General features: G+C 45.3%; 1 protein-coding gene across 1 annotated transcript in view; it reads right to left on the bottom strand.

Annotated features, from left to right (window-relative positions):
* BACH2 (BTB domain and CNC homolog 2) overlaps positions 1–24,477 on the bottom strand; it is a 373,812-nt gene that overhangs the window by 275,170 nt on the left and 74,165 nt on the right. The window contains exon 2 of the mRNA XM_065911689.1: positions 4,917–5,029. The gene's annotated coding sequence lies outside the window, so the exon portion shown is untranslated. The remainder of the gene's footprint in view (positions 1–4,916; positions 5,030–24,477) is intronic.

The following is a 24,477-nucleotide window of genomic DNA, read 5'->3' as shown; positions in this document are numbered from 1 at the left end:
GCAGAGATACCGATTTGTATGTAAGGAAGAAACTGCCCCAAACTTGGCATGGTAGGATTCGGTGCTGAAGACTGGAAAATATTCAGAGAAAAAGTTACGTTGGGCAGAGTAAGCAAAATAGTGGTATCCACCCAACAAGAGAGAGAAGAGATACCACCTTCCTCCATTTGATGCCATGGCGCATGTCTAAGGCGGTAACAATCAGATTTAGCCTTATCTGAACATGACAAGGAAGAAACAGTTCTAAGAAGATTCATTTTCACTGTGGGGGTAGAGTGAGAAGCATTCTGGGCAATAATGGAAAAATCAATTATTTTTCATTCAGATGGAGTGTCCTCATAAATTCAAGGCAGAGAACATCATGTGATGTGCCTTCCTGAGAATGATGACCATGAGAGAAAGAGTTTAGGATCATAATTCCAAGGTTGCTTCTAGGAAGAGAGCTCTTTCAAAAGCAGAACTTTGTTCCTGTAAGTGTGGTTCTGTCTTACATAGTGGCATGTCCTAAATGCACACCACCTTGCCCAGTTTACGTCCACAGAATCCCATTCTGTCCAACCTCTCATTTGGCTACAATTTCCTAAGTTACAGGCTAAAATCCTCTCTTGACAGCAGGACGACACATACAAATAACACATATAAACACAAAATATAGATAAAAAATATAAACACAAAACAATAATCCTTCTGGTGGGCAAATTTTATAATATTAAAATATAAAATATATTTATATATATTAACAAGAGGATAACCAAGAAAGTAGAAAGGGTAAAGATGCTGGACAAATTTAAAGTGAAATCCCAATTATAAAGTTTTTGATCAACACAAAAGATTAGAAAGTCAGCTCTTGCAAAAAGCTCCAAGGGGAATATGAAAGTTGGAAACATAGTCTGCAAGTCTGCCTAAGCCCAGGGAGTATGAGCACCCTGGGGAAATTTGTACATACAGTTTTCTTAAATGTAAGGCTAGAGCACAAAGCCCAGAAATGTACAACCATTAAAGTGTGTTTACAATACTGAAAAGGTGAAGAGACGTGAGGGCATCCACCCTGTATAAAGCTTACGAGCTGGGTATCAACCTGACGCGTCCCATGTACAGCAGCTCCGGAAACGGCCCTAAGCTCACAGTGAAGACTGTGGTGGCTGGGAAAGCCCTCCGTTTTCTGCCGGCACTGAGGCACTTACCAGCCTGCTGGCTATCGGAGGGCCAGAAGCGCACCCCTTCCAGGCAGGTGCATTCCAGACCCGGGCCCACAGAGAAGGTTCCAGAATGTGAGGAATGAAGGCCCTATCTGGCTGCCAGTGGTTCACTGTCGGATTATCCCCGTTAAATTAGTTAGACAAACTGCCAATTTTTGATGCCGTGCGGCCATGCCTATGTTTTCTAGAGGGTTCTGTCTCCAACTGGCCCCAAAGGGAGCTGTCAGTGCCTAACGGTGATCAGAATCGCTGCGGTGTTTCAGAGGAGCAGCCCTGGACCCTAGGATGTCCCAGCCCCGCTCTATCCAGACATGTCCCTAGTTAGAGTGTCACAAAGCGAGCTGGGTTTGGGAAGGGAGGAGTGTGACTGCGTGGTGTATGTCCAAGGAAGTGGAAAACGTACAACTCAGATTCTCCAACTTTCTAGGAACATTTCTACTTAGAAAATCAGTCACACCCTCAAAAATGTTTCCAATGTTCTAACAAATATCCTAACTGATGAGGTGACTGTCTAGTTTTACTTGCGCCAAGGTCTGTTTCCTTCCCAGGGGGTGACCTATTTTTTTTGTCTTATGCCAAGAAAACTATAAGAAAAATGCTGACCGATGAAGGTTACACATCATGCTTAATCACCACTTTGACTTAAAATAACATAAAATAAAACATTCACTGGGTCATTCAGGCAAGAACATAACCTCTCAAGCCACCGACACACCTACCGGGACTTCTGAAATTTCTGAGTCTGGTTCCCGGCTGTGTGTCAAGAGCCAAACCATGACATCAGGTCTTGCGTTGCCCTGGAGCAACTCAGGGCAGGGCTGTCACAGCAGACTGTGCTTGCCAATCTGAGATTTCCCAAGAGTTGTCTTAGCTTTTCACTACATCAAACTGTCAATGATAGAAGCCCAGGTCTCCAATGACCACCATGATGAATTGCCTTCCCTCCCCCACTTCCAATCCTGACCTTGGGGAAGAACACCCTCCAGGATTCCAAAGCTCACTCTTCAAAGACTGTCGGGGGGCATTATGTGAAACAAGTCAGAGAAAGACAAATACTGCATGATTTCACTTATACGTGGAATCTAAAAAAATACAACAAACTAACAAATATAGCAGAGAAGAAACAGACTCATAAGTAGAGAACTAATAGATTAGTGGCTACCAGTGGGAGAAGGAAGGGGGAGGGGCAGAACAGGGGTGGGGAAGTAGGAGATATGAACTATTAGGTGTAAGATAAGCTACAAGGATAGATTGCACAACGCGGGGAATATAGCCAGTATTTTATAACAACTATAAATGGAGCACAGCCTTTAAAGGTTTTGAATCACTACCTTGCACACCTGTCACTGGTATAATACTGTCCAGCAACTACTGTGGTTGTTCAGTTGCTCAGTCAAGTCCGACCCTCTGACCCCATGAACTGCAGCACTCCAGGCCTTCCAGTCCTTCACTGTCTGTCTGAGTTTTCTCACTCATGGCCATTGAGTCAGTGATGCCATCCAACTATCCCAGCAACTATACTTCAATTTAAAAAAATATGGATTAAAAAAAAAGGTTTAAGTATTGAAGCCAAACGGGGGAGAGGTCAGCAAAGTTTTCTTTCTCTTTGGCTTGGCTCAGTTAAATGAAAATCTCTCAAAAAACAATGTGTTAGGACTTCCCTGATGGTCCAGTGGTTAAGACTGCGCTTCCAGGGAAGGGGGCAGGGGTTCGATCCCTGGTCAGGGAACTAAGATTCCACTTGCTTCACAGCATGGCCAAAAAAACCCCAAAACAATGGCTTACTTTTTTCTGGTCTCTTCTGATGGGGTAAAGCAACCATGCCCATAAAAAGGCCAAACAATGGCCATGAGAAAAATTGCCCCTGGAAAAGGGACCTTAGCAAAAGAACCTCAACAGGTTACATGGGCTTTCTAAAGTCTAGGAGTCCCAAAATAAGTTTTTAAGACCAAATCACCTAAAAGTGCTGTCCAACTCCCATGGTTACCTCTTGCTGCAGTTTCTGGAATTGTCTCTCCACTGTTTTAAATCCTTCAGGGGCTCTCAGAATGCAACCCTTCCATCCTTCTCTGGTCTCCTATCTGCCATCTTCCACCAGGGCAGGTGTTCTCAAGCAGGCCTTTTTGGTTCCCTAAAGGCACACTGTTCAACATGTGGGAACATTTTCCATCGTCACACTCAAGTGGAGGAAGATGAATGCTACTAAAGACCTCCAACGCCAAAGACAGCCTCTCACGACAAAGGACTTCCTGATCATCAGTAGTGTCAAGGCTGAGAAACCCTGCTACAGCCACACGAACTCTACTGTTCTCTACGCATGGCAGACTTGCTCATAAGCTTCTGCACCTCTACACAGGGGGTTTCTTTTACCTGGAATGCCCTGCCATACTTCTGTGCCCAAGAAATGACCGTGTACCATACAGAATCCAACTCGAGATGTCACTTCCTCTATACGCTCCTTTCCAGATTCCTCAAAGAGAGATGTTTCTTCTGTGCTTCCTCAGATGCTGGTACCCACCTCATACCGGTCACAGCGCCCCTAAATTGCCTGTCACCTGCTGAAGGCAGGACCTCAGGCCCACTCATCATTTTTCCCCAAGGCGCCCCTCTGGTAGTCAATCACTGCGTGCTGAGTAATCAATCAAGGAATAAATGCAAATGTCACCAGGCTGTGCTAAGTCGCTTCAGTCGTGTCTGACTCTGTGCAACCCCGTGGACTGTAGCCCGCCAGGCTCCTCTGTCCATAGGATTCTCCAGGCAAGGATACTCGAGTGGGATTTCATGCCCTCCTCCTGGGGGTCTTCCCGACCCAGGGATCGAACTCATGTCTCTTAAGTCTCCCGCAGTGGCAGGTGGGTCCTTCACCACCAGCGCCACCTGCACCTAAGGCTCACTGGCAACATTATTGGGGACAACAGTGTCCCCAACACCCAAGACAACAACAGCAAAAACTCATCCAATGCTTATCATGTTGCAGAAGGCAATGGCACCCCACTGCAGCACTCTCGCCTGGAAAATCCCATGGATGGAGGAGTCTGGTGGGCTGCAGTCCATGGGGTCGCTAAGTGTCAGACAGGACTGAGCGACTTCACTTTCACTTTTCACTTTCCTGCATTGGAGAAGGAAATGGCAACCCACTCCAGTGTTCTTGCCTGGAGAATCCCAGGGACCGTGGAGCCTGGTGGGCTGCCGTCTATGGGGTCGCACAGAGTCGGACACGACTGAAGCGATTTAGCAGCAGCAGCAGCAGCTTATAATGTAGACACGGGTTGTATTAAACACTGGACACATATCAACTCATTTCATCCTTTAAACAACCCTGCGAGTTACATACCATCATCACCAGCATTTTACAGATGGGTAAACCGAGGCACAGAGCCATCAAGCCACTTTCCCAAGCTCTTCAAAGCTAGCTGATATTTAAACCCAGGGAGCTTGGCCCTAGAGCCTCCGTCTTCCAACATCCACACCAAGACAATTATACTAACAACCGACAGTCTGGCTGCTCAGAGGCCTCCGACAAACACAGTTCACACCTCTAGAAGGCCACATCACCAGCAGCCTGTGACCCTGCCTGTCGACACTGCTTGCCAACCTCCACAATGCTTCTGGCGGGAGACACAACCTGCTCACATCACAGAAAGACATCACGTACCCAGGGAAATTCATGGTACCATAAAGAAGACACAAAGGATGAGTCCGCAAAGTGCCTCTTACCTTGTTCATGCTGTAGGGACTGCACCAAGGAATCAGACATGTCACAGCGCAAGGCAGCTCTTAGAGATTCTCCCTGCTCCTGCTGACCCCACTTCCTGAAGCAGACAGCTGCACTGCAATCACAAACAAAGAAAAGATCTTTCAGAGCAGTCCTGTGTCCAGGGGAACAAGGCTCCATGCCTATTCAGTATGGTAGCCACGAGCCATACGTTGCTGCCGAGTACTTGAGTGGTGGCCACTGCAGCTGAGTGCTGAATTTTAATTTCTGTGTAATTTTAATCAAAGCTCAATGTAATAGCCATGTGTGGTCAGTGGTTACCATAATGGATGGTGCAGGTCTAGAGAGTCTAATCAAGAGTCTAGAGGCCGCAGACACCAGGCTCACCAGGGTCCAAGGAAGAGTTGGATATCATATGCCCCGAGTGAGTGTGGATGCACGGGGCGAAGAAGACTCATTCATCCTACAACTGGGCCCTGAGTGCTGAGGATACAGTGGCCAGCAGGCCAGAGAGGGCGGTTATATAAGCGCTTCGCGTGCAGCCTTCAGTCTCCTTGGGAAGCGACAGGCTCTAACATACAAGCTGCAAACGTGCCAAACCTCAGTGCCATCCAAGCAGCCCACGGGGAGTAAAGGAACAGACTAGCTGAGACGTCCCTGGCGGCCCAGTGGTTAACGTTCTGCATGTTCACTGAAGGGGGCGTGGGTTCGATCCCTGGTCAGGGAACTAAGACCTCACATGCTGCATGATGTGGTAAGAAAGAAAACAAACAAACAAACCAACCAAACAAGAAGCGGACCAGCGTTTGCTGGAGCCTGACTGCCCCACCGTCAGGGCTTCACAGCTAGAGCCTTCCATGGGGCTTTCTGAGCAGCGGTGTACCAGAGGACGTCTGTCTGCCACGGGCCAAATGAAGCAGATGGCCCAACGTCCCCTCAAACGGGAAACAGGGTCCACATTTTTATCCACATTGTTGGTTCTTTAGGTAGGTTTTTTGACTCATTTGAATTATATTTAAAACACAATGGTCCTTGTTCAGTTCCAGGATTCTTAATTAGTCAAATATTGAGGAAAAATAAATAAAGAAAATGTATTCAACCACTTAATTGGATTGGTAGCCTTTTCCTTTGAAAGATGTTTCTGAGAAGATTTGAAAAGAGAACAAAACATTGTAAGGTGCCTTATAATGCCTTATTTCTACATGTTTTCAGGTTGCAGCTAGGAAGGATTTATATATCTGAATCTTTCCATAAAGCCTGGAATTCGAGTTTCAAGCAGAACTGCGGTGTCTTAAAAATATATTATTTTTAATTATAACAACAGTGTAGGAAACATTCAAGAGGAAAAGGGAGAAGTACGCAGAATCCCACTGGCCCAGCATCACCTTTAGTTTTTAGCAGCCAGCCTTCGTCTATTGGAGAACAACATGAGGCATGTCTGCTGACTGAGTCGAAGGCACTTAAGTCCAAGTTTGTGTTCTCTATTTTAACATCTTTCGCTAAGAAAGAAGTGATTTTGCAATACACGTTTTCAAAAGATAAACCCTTACTCCACACACAATATCATTCTGCAAACATAATATTATTATAAATCAGAAGACAGGGAGAGGAGACTGCCGATCACTCCTCGGCTATTTGAGACACATAAATTCCAAAGAAAATATTACATTCAGTCATAGCAATAACATATTTTAACAATGATGTACAACACGAGAGACCCTGGAATTCTGCCTCTGTAGCCTAAATACATCGAAATACATCTAAATACAGCCAAATGCATCGTGTACACCCTCAGCTGTACACGAGACCTGGGTAATCACTGCTTCAAAGCCAAGAAAATTCAATATTTAATTCTAACCAAGCTTAAAAGTGACTGAAAGAAAATTCTGCTTGTAATTTATCTCTCTGAATTTCTACAAGCAGATGTTAATGAATTTCGGGGTTTTAAAGAGAAATCTAGACATGTTATTTCCTTTTTGACATATGTACTTGATCCGTTTAAAAACTATGGCCCAACAATTAACTGGGACGTTTGTTCAAAAACCTGGCAGAGATGCCTGATGTCACAATTCCATTCAGAGGGACACACTGGTATCAACACAGGAAAGGTGGGCACAAAGAGATAACAACAAACAGACAAGGATTCTTGAGCATAATTTCCCCAAGGAAGCCCCACCCAGTTCCAATCATCCCACCATCCCCATGCCCTGAGAACCTGCTTCCATAGATTGCAGTAAACTAACTTTGGGTCCTCTCCTGTCCGTCACCCCTGCCAAGTGTTCTTGTATCGTTTTCATGTATGTCAGTTCTACAGCAAAGTCAGAATAAAAACTCTCCAAGGGAAATATTAATCAGCTAGAAAATTCTTAATAAATATTATGAGTAGATTTTTTTTCTTTGCTCTCACTCGTAGGGCTGAGAGTGATGTCATGACTCTTAATGGAGGGCCTTAAAAACAATGTTGATAAACGTTGCAAATGGCCTTCAGGATTTTTTTTAGAAGAAGAAAATCTTTTCATATCCAGGATCAGAAATCTTTTTTTTTAAAAGTACTGTTAAGAACACCTTACACAACGCTCAAAACTGTACAATGCATGTTTATATTCTTCAGTACTGGGATCAATCTGGGTGGTAGTTTTCCTAATTAGGAAATTGGATGCAGAGAGGAAAAAGAATTCTTCTTAGTCATGCTATAGTAGGCAGTAGACCCTGTGCTGGAAGTGACTTCATTTCAAGACACTATAGAATTAAAATAAGCTCAAAGACCACAAATAAAAGAACCTCCCCCAATAAAACATACATACACACTGAAAGATCACAATTAACACAAATAACCTCAGTAAATGAATGACAGAGTTAGAAACTGGATCAGTTTGCTTCTGGACAGCATCAGAAAAGACTAGCCTTATTCTATCAAGTTATTTCAATCTCCTTTGAAATACAGAAAACCTGGTTGTTTTATAGCCAATTCAATTTATGAAGAAGCTTAGAAAAATCCACAGCTTAAAAAATAAGACTGACTCAAGTATAAAGCATTCAGGGAAAAGATATCAGAGTTACCACAGTAGAATTAAGGGAGTGTTTCTTTTTTATTCTATTTTTCAATGTTTCTTTTTAATTGTTCAAGAAGCTGATGCCTCTCAAGGGCAGCTGAAGAAACGCCATCCCAGCGTGTGACTTCCACTCAGTCACTCCTAACAGGATTGGTTCAAGAAGAAAAACAAAGCCCATGGTCAACCTCAGGCGTGTAACAGCTTAGTTGAGCTGCAATTCATCTTTCCAGGCGGGTTAGCAAGTGTGGGTGAGCAGGAAGGTAGAGACAGGGCAAATGTAAGACAGGAGCAAAGAGAATGAGAAGAGAAGGTGAGGCTACAGAAAAGGAGCAAAGCAAAGGGCAGGCGAGCAAAAGAGCCTCGGGGACAGGTTCAGTGATATGGCCGAGCCCCTCACCAGCCAGTCCTGAGGCTCCTGGAGACAGCGCCACATCCTAGGGCTTCTCCGGGAGGACACTCTCAGGGCTCGGGTGTCAGCAAGTGGGAGTCGGAGTGAAGTGAAGACCGGGCCTACCTGTTTCACCACTATGTATTTACCATCCATCTCCACCTACCACAGAGAAGAGTATGTTAAACTGGATCACTGATAATGGCGTGGAGAGGCACAGTGAGGATGGAAGCCAACTTCATTCTCTCCTCCTTACTCTAAAGAGAAGCTCAACCATGTCAAATGGCTGTGTGCGTGCTGCACCATTTCTTAGCCCTTGAAAATGCAGCAAATACTTATTACCAATAATCAATGATTCTGGTGGCTCAGACAGTAAAGAATTTGCCTGCAAGGTGGGAGTTCCAGGTTTGGTCCCTGGGTCAGGAAGATCCCTTGGAGAAGGGAAAGGTTACCCACTCCAGTATTCTGGCCTGGAAAATTCCATAGACAGAGGAGCCTGGTAGGCTACAGTCCATGAGGTCACAGAGTCGGACACAACTGAGTGACTTAACACCTTCGGTGACATTAAATACCAATAAGAAATCAATGGAATATGATGAGCTGGGTTTTTCTTCCCACTCCAACTCCTCAATCTCTACCAAGATGCTCATTTTAGAAGTCTTTTCTGATATTACTCAAAGCTGGGGAGTTTGGGCACTCCCTACAGGAAACACGCCAAGAGGAGCCAGTGGTTATGCCTCACTTTGTCCAAGTTCCCACTGGCTTTTACATACAACATAGCCTGAGGTCAGCCTGTGAATCAGGCCTCCAGTCCCTCCCCTCCCACCACTGAATCCAGAAGCCTGAGCAAAGGGCCAGAGTGTGAGGACCCAAGAGCTGTGGGAAAGGAATAAGGGAAAAAAAGATGAATGGGTGCTTGGAGAGAAAGGCAGAGCATGCAAGGTGGTCAGAGTCTAATAGGAGAAATTCTCTAAATCTAGGACTTAGGAGCGTCAGAAATGACGTTAACAGATGAGAGAGATATCCCTAATATCCTCCACCATAGGAGAGTAAATTTCATGGGCTGGGGTAATTAACACGCCTCTGAAGCAAAGTCTTGACAACCTTCAAGAGGAATCCTTGTGCAAGACTGGAAAATGTAAAACCATTTTATTACAGACAGTCCAAACACTCCCTTCCACAGTAAGGGGTGTTGGTGCTGGGATTAAAAGATCCAAAGGTAAAACAGCAAACAGACCCGTCCTCTACCCTAAATGCACATACACTCTCCAAGCAGCTGTCTCCGTCCATTCCTCCTGAAAAGACAGAGCAACGTTTCCTGAGAAATATCTTGAAGGTCCTTCTCCAGCCTCACGGTTACATCAGACATGTGGCTCTGACTCTGCAAGACTTGTTTTTGCCATCCCCAGCTTCAGGCAGCAAACATGCCATAATCTGATTCTGCCCCGAGAGACGGGACGGTGCTGGCCACTCTGCCTTGCTCCCCTATGCCCTATCCTCATGGCATGCCACAGAAAACACACCACGCAAGTCATCTGGCCACCCAGCATCATCAGGAGCCTGCTTATCCAAGGGCAGGCTAGGTAATCTGAAAATGAATATTCTGAAACACTAACTGGCATGTGAGCTATACAGTTCAACAGGAAACTGATAAGGAAGAAGAAGTGAAAGGAATATAAAGGAGAGAGATGCCGCTGAGAACACAAAAAAACTGCCCTGAGAGCCAGATGAGGCGCAGCAGCATGCCAGCGGACGCGCCAAGGGGCAGAGTGTCTGCCGCTTTCAGATGAACACTTCTGACACATATGCCGGGGGTCCCCGTAGTCTAATCCTAAGTCAGGATATCCAAGTTCAGGGCGAACACTCTGTAAAAGACCAATTTAAGTAATTTAGGAATATCTTAATTAAAGGCACAATACAGAAAAGCTTCCAAGGGGGTGCCTGGATCAGCCTACTTCTAGCCTAGGTAGGGCTATTTAACCCAGAGGACACAAATTCAGATGCTTAAGGGGTAGACTCTTGAGCGTCCCTTGGACAGCAAGGAGATCAAACCAGTCAATACTAATGGAAATCAACCATGAATATTCATTGGAAGGACTGATGCTGAAACTCCAATACTTTGGCCACTTGATGAGAAGAACCCACTCACTGGAAAAGACCCTGACGCTCGGAAAGACTGAGGGCAGGAGGAGAGGGGGGTTACAGAGGATGAGATGGTTGCACGGCATCATTGATTCAGTGGACATGAGTTTGAGCCAGCTCTGGTAGATGGTGAAGGACAGGGAAGCCTGGCGTGCTGCAGTCCACGAGGTCACAAAGAGTCGGACATGACTGAATGACTGAACGACAACAAAGCGGTCAAGAAGAATGAGATGAGGGAACAGTCGGGCCAGAGGAGAAGACAGACAGTGAGGCGTAGGTGGCCTGGAGAATCTGCCAAGTGTCACTCGAGGAAGGCAGGAACAAGGGACACGAGGCACATGGCCCCAGAGCTTCTGATATTCAAGGAAGACAGAAACAGTGAGAGATTACATGAAAGCATATGCCTTTTCAACACTGGCAGTTTATATTAATACTTTGGAAATACCGAACGGGTTTGATTTGGTGGGTCAGGTTGTGTCTATTATCGGAGACCTTTCATGTTGGTTGGGGGATTCTTTGTTCCTTTAAACCTCCAAGGCTGATGGCCCCAGCCTGTCTCCTGGTCCTCTAGGGATGCGCCGCTGTGGCTTCCCTGGGCACAGGGAGCCCAGGGAAGAGTGGGCAAGGAAGGGCTCAGGAACCACGTCAGTCTGCATATCAACTCTGCCTCTTGGCACTAACGACCTCTGCGTCTCTATTCCTTCACCTGCAAAATTTGCGGAAATTCTTTATACATCCTAAGCCTGTTCTGACAGTTAAATGGAGTAACATGAAGAAAGCACTGGATGCATGATGTTAACAAAGATGAGGCTCTTCACCTCTTCCTGTTTCCCATCACCATTCAGCATCATCTCATTATGCTTGCAAGTGTACGGAGGTGTTTACCTCTCAATTACCCTACTGGATTACAAGTATTTCAAGGGACGAGATTTTGTCTGTTTTATTCCCAAGTAACCAGCATCTATCCCACCGCCCTACATGCAGTAGGCACTCAATATATGCAAATTTTAATTATAATGATGTTATAGACCAAATGTTTGTGTGTCCCCCCACAAAATGCATAGGTTGCCTAATCCCCGATGTGATGATATTTGGGTGGAGTCCCCATTGTGGGATTAGTGCCATTATAAGAAGAGATGCCAGAGAGCTCAAATGTGTGCATGCATTCTTTCTCCCCCTCTCCTCACCATCTGAGGACACAGCGGAAGTCAACTGTAACAGAGCCCTCGCTAGGAGTCAAATGGGCTGGCACCTTGATCTTGGGACTCACCAGCCTCCAAAACTGTGAGACATAAGCTGCTGCTTAGCCTCTCAGGCTATGGCATTCTGTTATAGCAGGCTAAACTGTTGGTGGCAAACACTTAGGAAGATCTTCCTTAAATCTAGCTCCAACAGAGCCTTTTTCCTCTCAATTTATGTTCTTTTGATGCTTTAATGTCAAAATCTGTATCTACTCCTGACTTGGCCAGAATATTGTGAGGCTAAATGAAAAAACACCTTCAAATTTAAGAATGCAATCCTGAAGAGTTTTCTCTTGAGAAGTATGGCATCACTTTTAGGTCAATAGGGTACTATCTGGGTACTCTTTGTATGCCTCAGAAGAAAAAACTTAAATGTAAGAGATTTCATCACCCTACTAATAAATAGAGTCATGCCTTAATTTTAGCATCCTCAACTCATGTTTGCCAACAGTGCATGTCACTGCCTGCTGTGGACTTGGTGGCTGGCCAGAGTTTGAGGCAATCCCCAGTACACTTGTCCAGTTCGGATGGAGAAGGCTGACCTGTATTCATCCAGGACAAAAGTTTACTAACCATGACTGACTGATCCAGGTTTCTTTGATTTTGTTCTGAAAGAATCCTAGTGACCTTCCAACAATCTCAGCTTCCCTCTCCTCTGGGGCGTTTGCTGAACAATTCATACAAACACATTTCCTGTGATTTGGTAAGAAGCGAAAATAACAGAGAGCCTAGTTGGTGGGTGACTTCAGAATGACCCACTGAAAAGGAAGCAAAGACACGGGAAATCACTCTGAAAAGTATCTCTTTCCAGAAGCTCAAGGGGATCAGCTATCTCTCCAACAAAAGGTTTTCAACTGAGGGATTGAAATATTCTCAACAATACCTTGAGGATAAGTCAGTGAGAAGTGACCGTCTTACTGGGGGCGAGTGCTTACATCTGAAACCCATCTGTTTAGCCAGCCAAACTGAGTGTGATGCCTTGTTCGTCTTGGAAGGAGCTTTCATTAATCCTCAGAAGAAAGCTCAATTTGGCATGACCAGCACCTGTCGAAAGCAATCTCAAGGATTCACTGTTGATTTCTGCTTTCTTGAGGCTCAGATTCTGTCCTCTGAACACTAGCTTCTCCACCGTGTGGCTTGTTCTTCATGAGGGCGCCCGATGTCTGAATGTTTGTTCTTCCAGGGTGCTGGGGCTTTTTCTATGCTCTTGAATGAGTTCAGTGTCATCAGAATGAACGAAGTTCTCATACCTCACAGGTAGCGCACCTGGGAACCCCCAGAGTCCTTCTAACAACAGAACGCTGGGTGCCCATCTCCCCACGCCGTGCCCCCAGCACTCACCCTGAGAGCCCCACACAGACTCTGGGGGGAACGCACCTTGCCGCTTTGGGTCAGCAGTTCTGGTGTGAGTGCCATCACCCACTGCAGCCCCTAGAACCCATGGCCCCGTCCGTGGCATTGATGTTCTCCCATCTGGGAACTTCCCTTTCCCGCCTTCGAGCTTGGGCCCGTGCTGAGTGACTCAGTCATCTCCAATTCTTCGCGACCCTGTGAACTGTAGCCCGCCAGGCTCCTCTGTCCACTGAATTCTCCAGGCAAGAATCCTCCAGTGGCTTGCCATTTCCTTCTGCAGGGGATCTTCCTGACCCAGGGATCAAACCTGGATCTTCTGCATTGCAGGTGGATTTGAGTTCACGAGGCACTTACTATTTCCAATTTACAACATACCTAAGGATCTGGGGGTAGGCAGAGTGGGGCTGGGAGTTAGAAGGGGGCCAGGCTGCATGACCTCAGGATTCTGTTCTGCCAGAAATCCCCATGTGGGCTTCCCTAACCTCAATTCTGTCATATCCAGTGGCGATTTGGCTATACTTCAGGCCAGAGCCAGAAATACGTTCTTTGTAGCTGATGCGGTCTCGTTATGACTCACAGCCTGACTTTTCCTCATTCATGGCAGAGTGACGCTGGGTGAGGAAGAGCTTAAGGATCGGGTCAAACATTGAGACCCATGCCCCCCGCCAGCATCGGCAGCGCAGCAAACTGCCCCCAAGGAAGCAGTCGGCGCCCGCGCTCTTCACAGCCGGCCAAGTCTGTCCTGGGTCTGAGGGAAGGAAGGTGCCTGGTGTTAACTTTCCAATGATCCAGAACTGGATGGCCGCACGCTGACGTCTCGGTAGCGAGAGAGGGGCAAAGAGGACGAGGAAGGAGACCAGGGCGCAACCGGCTCCGCACATCACAACTGCGGCCTGGAGAGGCGCCGAGTTCTCCCACCGCAGCCGCCGACCTGGAGGCCTCGGCCCCGGGGGACCCTCTGATCTCATTACAGCAGTCCACACCAGTCCTCGCAAAACAAACAGAGGAAATTTATGCCGGCCTCAGCCTGGGGAGAGCGCGCATTCCTCGCTTAACGAGAGTTCCAGCCTCAGAGACCGCAGCCCCTGCGCCGGGAGGATGTCTGCTCTGCTCCAAAGAAAGAACTGAGGTCCGGCCTCTTCCCCTCGTGCTGGGGCTGGACAGGAAGGAGGTGAGCCTGCAGAGAGCCCCTGAGCTGGGGACGCTCCCTTTCTTCTTCTGTCAACCCCACCCCACCAGGCGCAGTCAGCGGAGCCGCTGGCTCTGGAACGGCCCTGGGAAAGCTCAGCCTTGAAGGGTTCCACCTGCTAAGGCCGCAAGCCCAAGAGAGAGGCTGTCTCGTGGAACAAAACTCTACATCGTTTGGTGGGAAAATTTTTTTCCCTAAAATACCCTTGCCCGAGCCTTGGAAAACTTTATCCAACCTGGGGCTCCCACTTCTAGAATAAATGGAAAGAGGAAAAAATTATTTTACACTCTTTAATGTCATCTCAGACGTAACTGAATGCTTGGTTCAGAAGGAAGAGGGTAAACTTACAAACCAAAATTAAGAACAGAGCGGTGGTTCTGAACTGCAAGTGCATGGAGACATTCTTGGCTGTCACGACTGGGGGAGGGTGCGCCCGTCATCGAGCAGGTAGAGACTCAGGATGCTGGTAAATATCCTACCAGGCACAATACACCCCCCATAATAAGAACTGTCGACTCTAAAACGCCAAGAGTGGGATAACCCACAAGGATCCACTGTATAGCACAGGGAATTCTGCTCAATGTTATCTGGTGGCCTGGATGGGAGGGGGTTTGGGGGAAAATGGATACATGTGTATCGATGGTTGAGTCCCCTCACTGATCACATGAAACTATCACACCATTGTTGACATCCCAATACAAAATTAAAAGTTCAAAAGGGAAAAAACATGTCAACAGGGATGAAACTGAGAAATTCTGATGCAGAGGGAACACTCGAGGATGTACTGGGTAAGTTTAAAAGAGTGACCATTCTTAATCACATTCCAATAACGTCGGGAGCACGCAGTCAAAATGTGCACAAGTAACCACCACAAAAATTCACCAGTTCTTTCTTCAAGTAAAATAAATGAAAACTGCCCTGTAACTATGCAGAGTCAGATCATCAAGAGCTGCCTGGAAAAGAGTGGAGCAGCTTGGATTTGAGACGACATGACCAGCATCAACGTGAGTGCTGTTTATTTCAGGTGAAGGTGTGATCTCTGCGCTCACCATCACGGTTCACTGGTGAGCCCTCACGGAAGGAATTCCTGAGCTCGCTTCCATGATCACTAAAACCATACATGTAACCTGAGTAGATGTAGGGCTGGGGGGGGGGGGGGGAGAAAATGGCAAAATACTTCAACTTTCACAATACCAGCAAAAATATGAGGAACCGTGGGGATGTTGACCTACATTCTAGGAAGGTTAAAAAAACAGCTGCATGGTAGGACACTAAATAAATGCAGAATTGCAGAAAGGTTTCATGATGAAGATAATCGTCGTGCTTATTTTGAAATTCTCCCATTTCTAATTTTCTGTACCTGTTTCTAAACACCCCCTTTCCTCTACATAAGCACACTTTCATTGCATCTGATGTAAGAATGTACGTTTCCATAACTCAGTCATCATTCTCTCACAACCTCTTTCATTCCCATAAAAGAAAGAAAAATCCCTTTTTAAACACAGTGCCTGCATGTAAGCAAATCAGAAGAAGGAGGAAAAAAAATTCATGAATGAGCAGGAGACAGTTTCTTAATGGAATGTTTTAAGGGCCTGTGGTATAAACAGTAAACAAAACTGATTCACTAAATGTTAATACTGTTGACCATGATATAAGAGTTGGGCTTTCTTTTTTTTTTTTTTTTCATGTTCCAGAAGCAAGAGGTAAATGAATACCTTGGTAGGGAAAAAGTGATACCTTCCTTGGCATTTCAAAATCATTGCTCAATGACTCTTGAGCAAGGGAAGCCACCGTAATGACTTTATTTTACCTACCGCAATTATGGGGCACGTTGGGAGTAGTCCTCCACCATAACCCACTTCCCTCGCTCACTCCAGCCCTGCTAAATCATCTCTGGAAACCATTAACCGAGACTCCCATTCCAATTTTCCTCTCCCTCTCTTGCTGCCTCAGTCATGCTGGAACCAGGACAAAGCCAACTTGTATTACATCACAGAGCAAACTCCTTTTCTGTAAACCATCTCATTGGTAGATTACCGCTACTGGAACCCAAGGCTGTCAACAGTGTGGTCTTTGTTTGGTGGGTGTTGCTTGAAAAATTAAGCCAAAAAAAAAAAAGAAGTTTCCCCTACACCTCTTTCCTCGTGTAAATACAGGCCAGTGGTTGGAGGCGCCTCTGCAGCCTGGCTCCACCCGCAGTGTAAACGAGACATTACCTTATACACAAATGAATCTACGCATTCCTCATCTAGCACATTCCTCTGCTCCCAGCTCACACCCCGGCCTTCCCCTCCTCTTTCCTCTGCCCCCACCCTCCTTTTTTTTTTTTTTTTTTTTCAATTTCCATTGCCTCACTGTGTTTTTGTGTAAATGATCTCACATGACTCAACAAATCCATCTGCCTGAAGCAGGCCAAGTCTGGAGCCCTCCCAGGAGGGAGGAGAAGAATTGCTTTGTGGAAAGGACCTGGAGCGCTGCCCTTTCTCTGGCTCGAATTACCCGCCTGTCAGGCCTGACGGATTTGGCTAAAAATAAAAGGAAGCGGGCCGTGAAAAGCAGATGAATGGGCTCAGCAGTTCCTTAGATAACACGGGCCTGCTGTGGCCCAAAGCGCCCCAAACAGAAACTTCAAATGTGGGGCTTGCAAAGGCCAGGGATGGGGTGTCCAGGTGAAAGTGGGGGGACAGGGACCGGGGTTAGATTTTTGCCTGAGGACTTGTGTGTGTGAGAGAGAGACAGAGAGAGATACTCATACAAAAAGGACCTCAGAAAAACAGCAGAGTTTGGTGGCGTGAAGGCTTGGCTCATTTAAAAAAGAAAAGAAAAGAAAAGAAAAAAAATATTGTTTCCACTACAAAATTGCCCTTCTTCCCACCTCCCAACACCAGACATTTTAAGCCTCCCTATGATGTCACTGCTATATCCTGAGCCAGCACAGAGCTCAAAGTCTTTCTTGTGAGTGGATGCCCAGCGCCCGCCCGCAGTGGGTATTAAGCACTTAGGTTGGCAATGTAATGACACAGTGTAACAATCTGTAATATGAAGCAGTCAGCAAAGCCCTGGCTCGAGGAGCTGTTTCTCCCGACCATTAACCATATGTTTGGCTCCCCAGCTCGCGGAGCAGAGCACGGTTCCAGCTCACCATCTGGTTTCTATCCACACAAGCAACTGCAAAGCACAGACCATCTCCCTCTGGGGCGGTGTTTCTTTTTCTCTCTGTTCCGTTCTGCCCTTCCCCTTTCCGCCTCCCAGCTCCTTCGGTTCCCTCGGCTAAAGAATTCTCTGCCATTCATCACGTGCAAAGAAAACTTTACCTGGCGGCAGCGAGCCATTAAGGCGGCACAGCTGTATTGCAATACGCCAGAGGACCGCTTCCCGTCCTCCTCCGCCCCACGCGTCCCTACCCTTCCTCACTCCTGCTGAGGGCTGACACTTGATCCAGGATGTTAAAAATAGGTACATTCTTGACAGATCCAGGGGTGGTTGTGGTGCCCTTCACACTCACTCCATATTCTGGGCTTTTAACCACCACACACACACACACACACACACACACACACACCCAAGTTTGCCTCTGCATTCAATTCTCATGACATCAGTCTCACCCAGAAGACACGCGGGCTACAAATAACCAAGTCCAGGAAAGGACTCTGCTCCTTTCTCTGCCCTCAAGGATTCAACCGCAAGTGTGTATTTTTCTTTCTTTCTTCTTTCCCCTCTGGAGCCTAAACTGAAAGAGATGCCACCTCACAAGAATAAGAGCCCACAGCCTTTTTCAACAAACTGATAATTTGCAAAACTTATGCTTATTGACATTGGCATTTTCATCGAACACAATCATAACAGGGAACAGACTATCGGAATTCAGGCGCTTTTCTTGCAACTTCTCCCAAGTATTTATCTCAGATTTTCTCCTTTACGTGATTTCAGGTAGTTTATAACTGTTTTTTTATTTTTCAGTTTAAGAAGAGATAGTGGTAAGCAGAAATTAGATAAATTTTGCCCCCGTTCCCACTAGAATTATATGTATAATACCAGCCCATTTTACTGAGTTAGGAACTGAAAGTTAATTCTTTCCCACACTTTAAAAAAATTAAAAGGCTGGCTTCCCACATACCAAGAAGAAAAGGAAGAGTATCATTAAAAAGTGATTAAGCAGAATGTCAGATTTTATCAGTGTGGCAGTAATATGGAGGTTCAGTCAGGGAACACTGTTTATTCAGGCTAACAAGGGTGTCAGGAGGCTGCTACCTGAGCGGACAGACATCTTACACCCACTGTCCTTGTCCATCCTCGTTTTGTGATTTGAAATACGCTTTTTGTTTGCTCTTTCCCCAATATGTCCCCAATAAGGGACATTAAAATTCTGCTACCGCAGGTTTTAGAAAATGATAGAAAAGGAACTTTCAATTTCAGAAGCCTTAAGAAATTGTCCATAGAAGATGGGTTCAATTAAATGCTGGTTTTCACCCCCAAACCATAGTACACACTTAAGATGAATTACCATCGTCACAACATCACTAATAAAAAGGAAGAAAAATGATCAGCTCACAACTTCAACAATTTCATAATTTACCTCTGCACCACGGAATCAATTTATTACAAAGTATTGGACTGACCAAGTAGTTTGTTTGGGAAGTTATAGGAAAACCCAAATGAACTTTTTGGCCAAGTCAATACTTAGGATTTTCATAAATACTGATGCTCCCAGCCCAATTCTACCAGGACCCCTGTCAGGGCTGGGGGAGGAGGGGCACCTAGGCATCAGGATTTCTGAAAGCTTCCCAGCTGGAGGTATTGGGCAGCCAGAGTTGAAAAGTCCTGCTCTGTGTGAACTTGCACCGCATTAAAATTAAAATGAAACCTTTGGAATGGCAATATAAATGAGATTTGGGATTAGAACAGTGACTTTCAAAGCTGTTTAGAAGTGAAATCTTCAATCAAGCCAAATCTTATATGAAATCTCTCTAAACAAAATAGTAAGTGGTTATTTGTATGTCGATACAATATCCATGGATTTAATAAATTCAAATGGATAATTTTTTTAAATCACTGTAAGTCAACCAGTGAGACCAAAGAGGCCATTTCATTAAACATCAAAGTCTGAAACTGATCAACTGAGAGGTCCAGGGCTCTCCACCTCTGCATCCAAGTGTTTGCATGGCTAATGGTTCAGATGATCAAGGCTGGATGCATGTGAAAACAGCAGTGTGTGCAGTAGGGTGAAATTAATTCATAAATTAATTTAATAAATGTCAATTAAATGTCTAGTACACACCAGGTACTGCCCTCAGGGGGTCACTGGAGGAATAAATTGCAGCCTTCTCCCTGAAGAAGCCTAGTTAAGAAGACACCTCGTGGCCCCACAGCAAGACCATCACAGTAATGGAGGTACCAACGCTTGCTGTGGGGAAATGTGGCTAATTCCGTCTAGGGAGACAGGGCATAACTTCAGCAGCGTAGGACAGTTGAGTCCTAAAAATCTGAGTAGGAATTTTACAGCTAACAAAGAAAGAGAAGGACAGCTCAGAATGAAGGAACAGAATGTGGAAAAAAAAAAACCCAACAACCACCACCCGTAAGTATAAATAGGTTTGGTGAGTGCTGGGGGTTATGAGAAATTCTGAGGAGGGGAAGAAGGACTGGGATTTGAGACTGAAAAGGGAACTGAGCCTAAGTTATTAGAAACTTCAAATGTCATGATACAGTGGAGACCAGCGCTGAGGTACAGAAACCTAAGGTGAACCACTCACATAACTTCAAATTTTCCAGCAGTCATGTTAAAAATGTAAAAAGGAACAGAAGGAATTAATTTTAATGATATGTTATTTAACCCAATAGGTCTAAAATATTACCATTTTGACATGTATTCAATATAAAAATTATTGAGATATATTACATTTTTATACTCTTATTTTTATTTTTTAATTTTTTATTAAAGTATAGTTGATCTACAATGTTGTGTTAATTTTGCTGCGCAGTGAAGTGATTCAGTTTTACATATATGAAGATTCCTTTTTTTTTTTTAAATATTCTTTTCCATTATGGTTTATCACAGGATATCGATGACAGTTCCTGGTGCTACACAGTAGGACCTTTTTGCTTATCTACTGACCCCAAACTCCCAATCCATCTCTCCCCGACTCCCCCGCTCCCGTGGAAACCACAGGTCTGCTCTCTAGGTCGGTGGGTCTGTTTCTGTTTTAGAGATAAGTTCATTTGTGTTGCATTTCAGATTCCACACATACGTGGCATCATGTGGTTTCTACCTTTCTGACTTACTTCACTCAGTACGACTGTCTCTAGTTTCCAGTCACATGTAAGTCTTTTTAGAACAGGGCATGGCTCTATACCTGTGACACATCTCAACTTAGACCGGCCACACTTGGAGAGCTCACGAGCCACGTGCAGCCAGGGGACGCTGTCCCGAACGGGTCTGCGTCTGACCGTGCAGGTGGTGACGGCCAATGGACTCGCTGCGACATGTCTCAAGAGGAGACCAGCGCAGCGACAATGTGCAGAAGCAGAGGGAAGACTGGGTCTTGGAGAGGCTGGTGAGGCTGCCTCCAGGGTCCAGGCCAGGGAAGAGGAGAAGGATGACACTGGAATCTAGGACAGCTGACCCGGCATGGCAGAGGGATGGCATGGAAGGGTCTGAGTCAGAACACTTTTCTAGACAGAATCCAGAAGAATTATATAACTAGCCACTTACCCACCCAGAAATCTACACTCAGAGGAGACTCCCTAGCCCTGCCTGGCATGTAACTGACCATGCTGTATTTATCTAACCGGAGGAATTCACTTGTTCAATTTATGACCTCGCTGGAATCTGGAAAACATTGGTACAGACATGGTACAGACTTGTCGACAACCCCTTTATAACAGGTTCAAATATAAGCCAAGATAGCAGAAAACACTCAATTTCAAGGTTAATTTGACAGTCTGACTCAATGCGTCGATGGTCTCAATGTGTTAAAATTTGGCATGTAAGCAACACATTTAAGTGCGCATGTTTTTAAATTAGCGTTACAAAAAATACTCAAATATATTAAAAATAAAATGCAAATGAAATAAATGCTCGCACACCCCCTTAAGTATTTCCAGGGAACTTCTGCAGACCAGAGTTTGAAGACTGTTAGTTCGGGGCCTTCAAGATCAAAAAGTAAATCTGGGAGCAATACTCTGCCCCTACTCCATAAGGATCATCAGATCATTCCCATACTGCAGCTGGGAGGAGATACCATTCCTCAGTATCCTAAAAAATGTAGGGAAGCTGAAAAACCAAACTGCAGAAAATGCATTAAGATTCTCTAGTAAATTAGAATTTAAAAGGCTATGACTCAAATCTGAGACATGTCACTCACTTATCAACATTGTTCATTCACTAATTCACCCAGCAGTATTTACTGAGCACCTATCATGTGTCAGGCACTGTCCTGAGACTTGGGATACATCCATGAAGAAAACAGACAAAACCCCCTACCTTCATGGAACTTAGAGTCTAACGGTAAGCACAAACAAGAAATGTAATAAATGACTTTTGTTATAAGGTGGTGCATGTGTACTAAGTCACTTGTCATGTTGGACTCTGTGATCCCGTGGACGGTAGCCTGCCAGGCTCCCCTCTGTCCACAGGATTCTCCAGGCAAGAATATAAGGTGGTAGGAGCAATAAAAAATTGACTGGGGTCAGAGGAATTGGAAATGGGATGGAAGAGGATGGCTGCAATTCTAAATAGATGCTCAGGGTGATGAGAAGATGAAAATGGATCAGAGCTCACATAAATCACAGGCAGGACATCAGCAGTGTGTTTGTGTGTGTTGGGGGGGGGGGCGGTGTATGAGTGTGCATTATAAGAACAAAAGTTTGCTTTTATCCGAACATGAAATGAAGTTTGGATAAGGCCTTCATTCATTTGATTTGCCATCAAGAACTTCCCTTAGCCTCCCATTTCTCTCAATCAGCACAGTTAAAAAACATAGTTTGTGGAAAATATTTTAAAACTGCAGCACCTTCCATGAAGCAAAAGGCCCTCCCTAGATGCCTGCTGAGCAGAAAGTGTCTGCCATCGTCAGGAATACACTCTACACACCCTCCAGTCTGCATGATGCATTAGCCACATCCCACCCACACACAGACCCCAGCCGACCAGCCCAGCAAATGTGCACCAGCTCACACTCTGGAAAACAATGGGGTCTTTCAGGCCTTACAATCTTGTGAAGAAACGGGCTGAAACGTCATGGGAAAAATTAGGAAATATCAGAGGAAAACAGCTCACAAAGTGAGGGGTGGAACCACAGGCTCACAAGTTCTAAGTCCTGAACAAAGAGAAACAACCGTGACAGTCCCCGCCTTTGCTAACCCTTCCTTTTAAAAAGAGAGGCAGCCCCAAGTCCCCTTTCTCGTCTCAGGGATTACAGCAGCAAGACGTAGACAAGACATCAGAATGAGGAAATTTTCAATCTCAAGAAGCAGAGTTAATTTCAAAAGGTTTACCCTCAAGAAAACCAATCCAAATGACCAGCCTTGTTCAATGATCCATAGCACCAACATGATTACAGACCAACTGGACTTCAACCACCACACAAAGGAAAACAGAAACTCCTTCCACTATACCATATATTTTTTAGCTCTTCCCAAGTATTCTTGCTAAGAAATCTCATACAACTAGCCCCACCTTGGCAAGCCTTTCTCATCACCTGCCACACCCAGTTTACACGTTTCCCAACCGCCTAGCAGGATTCTGTCTCCCAGCCTTTGCCAAAATCTGTTCCACTTGCAAATCACCTGTCTCCTGCGTGTGTTAGCCGCTCAGTCAAGTTCCACTCATTTGCGACCCCATGGACTGTAGCCTGCCAGGCTCCTCTGTCCAGGCAAGAATGCTGGAGTGGGGAGCCATTCCCTTCTCTAGGGGATTCCCAACCCTGGGATCGAACCCAGGTCTCCTGCAGGCAGATTCTTTACCGTGTGAGCCACCAGGGAAGCCCTACCTGTCTCCTCTCACCAAACAACATCTCTATTGCCTTAAAAGCCTCAGTTTGAGACCCAGCACCCACTGCAAAATGGATTTCCAGATTAATCAAGTACATCTGCAAACCTGTGAACAAACGCACCCTTCTGCTTTAATACTTCTTTATTTAATCCAACTGTATTTCCCAATGGATAAGTTAATCAAACTTTTCTAAACTCCCTAAGGAGAAAACTTGTACCATATTTCTGTCTGTAAGATTTTATCAACTGCTAAGCACTGCAGGCATGTCAGCTGTCTCCCATGATGGTCAAACTGTTTTGAGGAAAGACTCATAAGTGGTTTATTATTATAAAGCACTATGTGGAAAAGGTGTTTATTTTACTCTTGGAAGAAAAAAGCAATGTATATTAAAATCATAAAAAAGCTTCAGAATGTAAAACAATTTCAGAAGAAATTATATCTCATAAATAAGGGAGTCCAGAGATTTCCCGGGTGGTCCAATGGTTAAAACTCCATGCTCCCAATGGACCCCAGGTTCCAGCCCTGGTCGGGGAACTAGATCTGGAGTGCCACAGCTAAGACCCAGCACAGCCAACTAAGTAAACAAATATCTTTTTAAAAGAAAGAGGAAAAGAAAATAAGAGAGTCCAGTGAGGCTGAGAACCGTACAAAGACACTTCACAGACACATCACCAGTATTACTCCACGAGCCTAAGCATAAGAACCACTTCTGGAGAGAAACCATCATTTGACAGAGAGGTGGAATTTGGAGTCAGGTAGGGAACTGAGCAGAATTAAATGTCAATTACTGCTGGCTAAAAAGCAAAAGAGACACTGTCAGAGGTAAAATGTAAGTTCATCAAGTCAGGCCACAGAGGTGATTCTACAGTCAACACCCTTGTGAACTTACAGACCAAGTTCTTAAACCGCTGGTTCCAACTGCCGCACATTAGAATCACTTTGGAAAGCTTTTTAAAAGTTCATTGCCCAGGTCACATTCCATGCTAATAAAATCAGAATGTCTGGGCAGCGGTTGGGCATCCATGGTGTTTAAAGATCCCCAGGTCATTCCAATGTGCATCACGGGTTTGGATCCACAGTCCCAGTCTCTCGTGGCAGAGCACGACATCTGATGTTAAAGAAGGCAATGGCTACAGTCCAAAGTTGGGGTTTCCCAGGTGGCGCTAGTGGTAAAGAATCCATCTGCCAATGCAGGACTCAGGAAA

Source organism: Muntiacus reevesi, chromosome 19, assembly GCF_963930625.1.
Source record: "Muntiacus reevesi chromosome 19, mMunRee1.1, whole genome shotgun sequence".
Taxonomy (NCBI): domain Eukaryota; kingdom Metazoa; phylum Chordata; class Mammalia; order Artiodactyla; family Cervidae; genus Muntiacus; species Muntiacus reevesi.
Note: the sequence above shows the minus strand (reverse complement) of the source record. Positions and strands in the feature narration are given on the sequence as shown.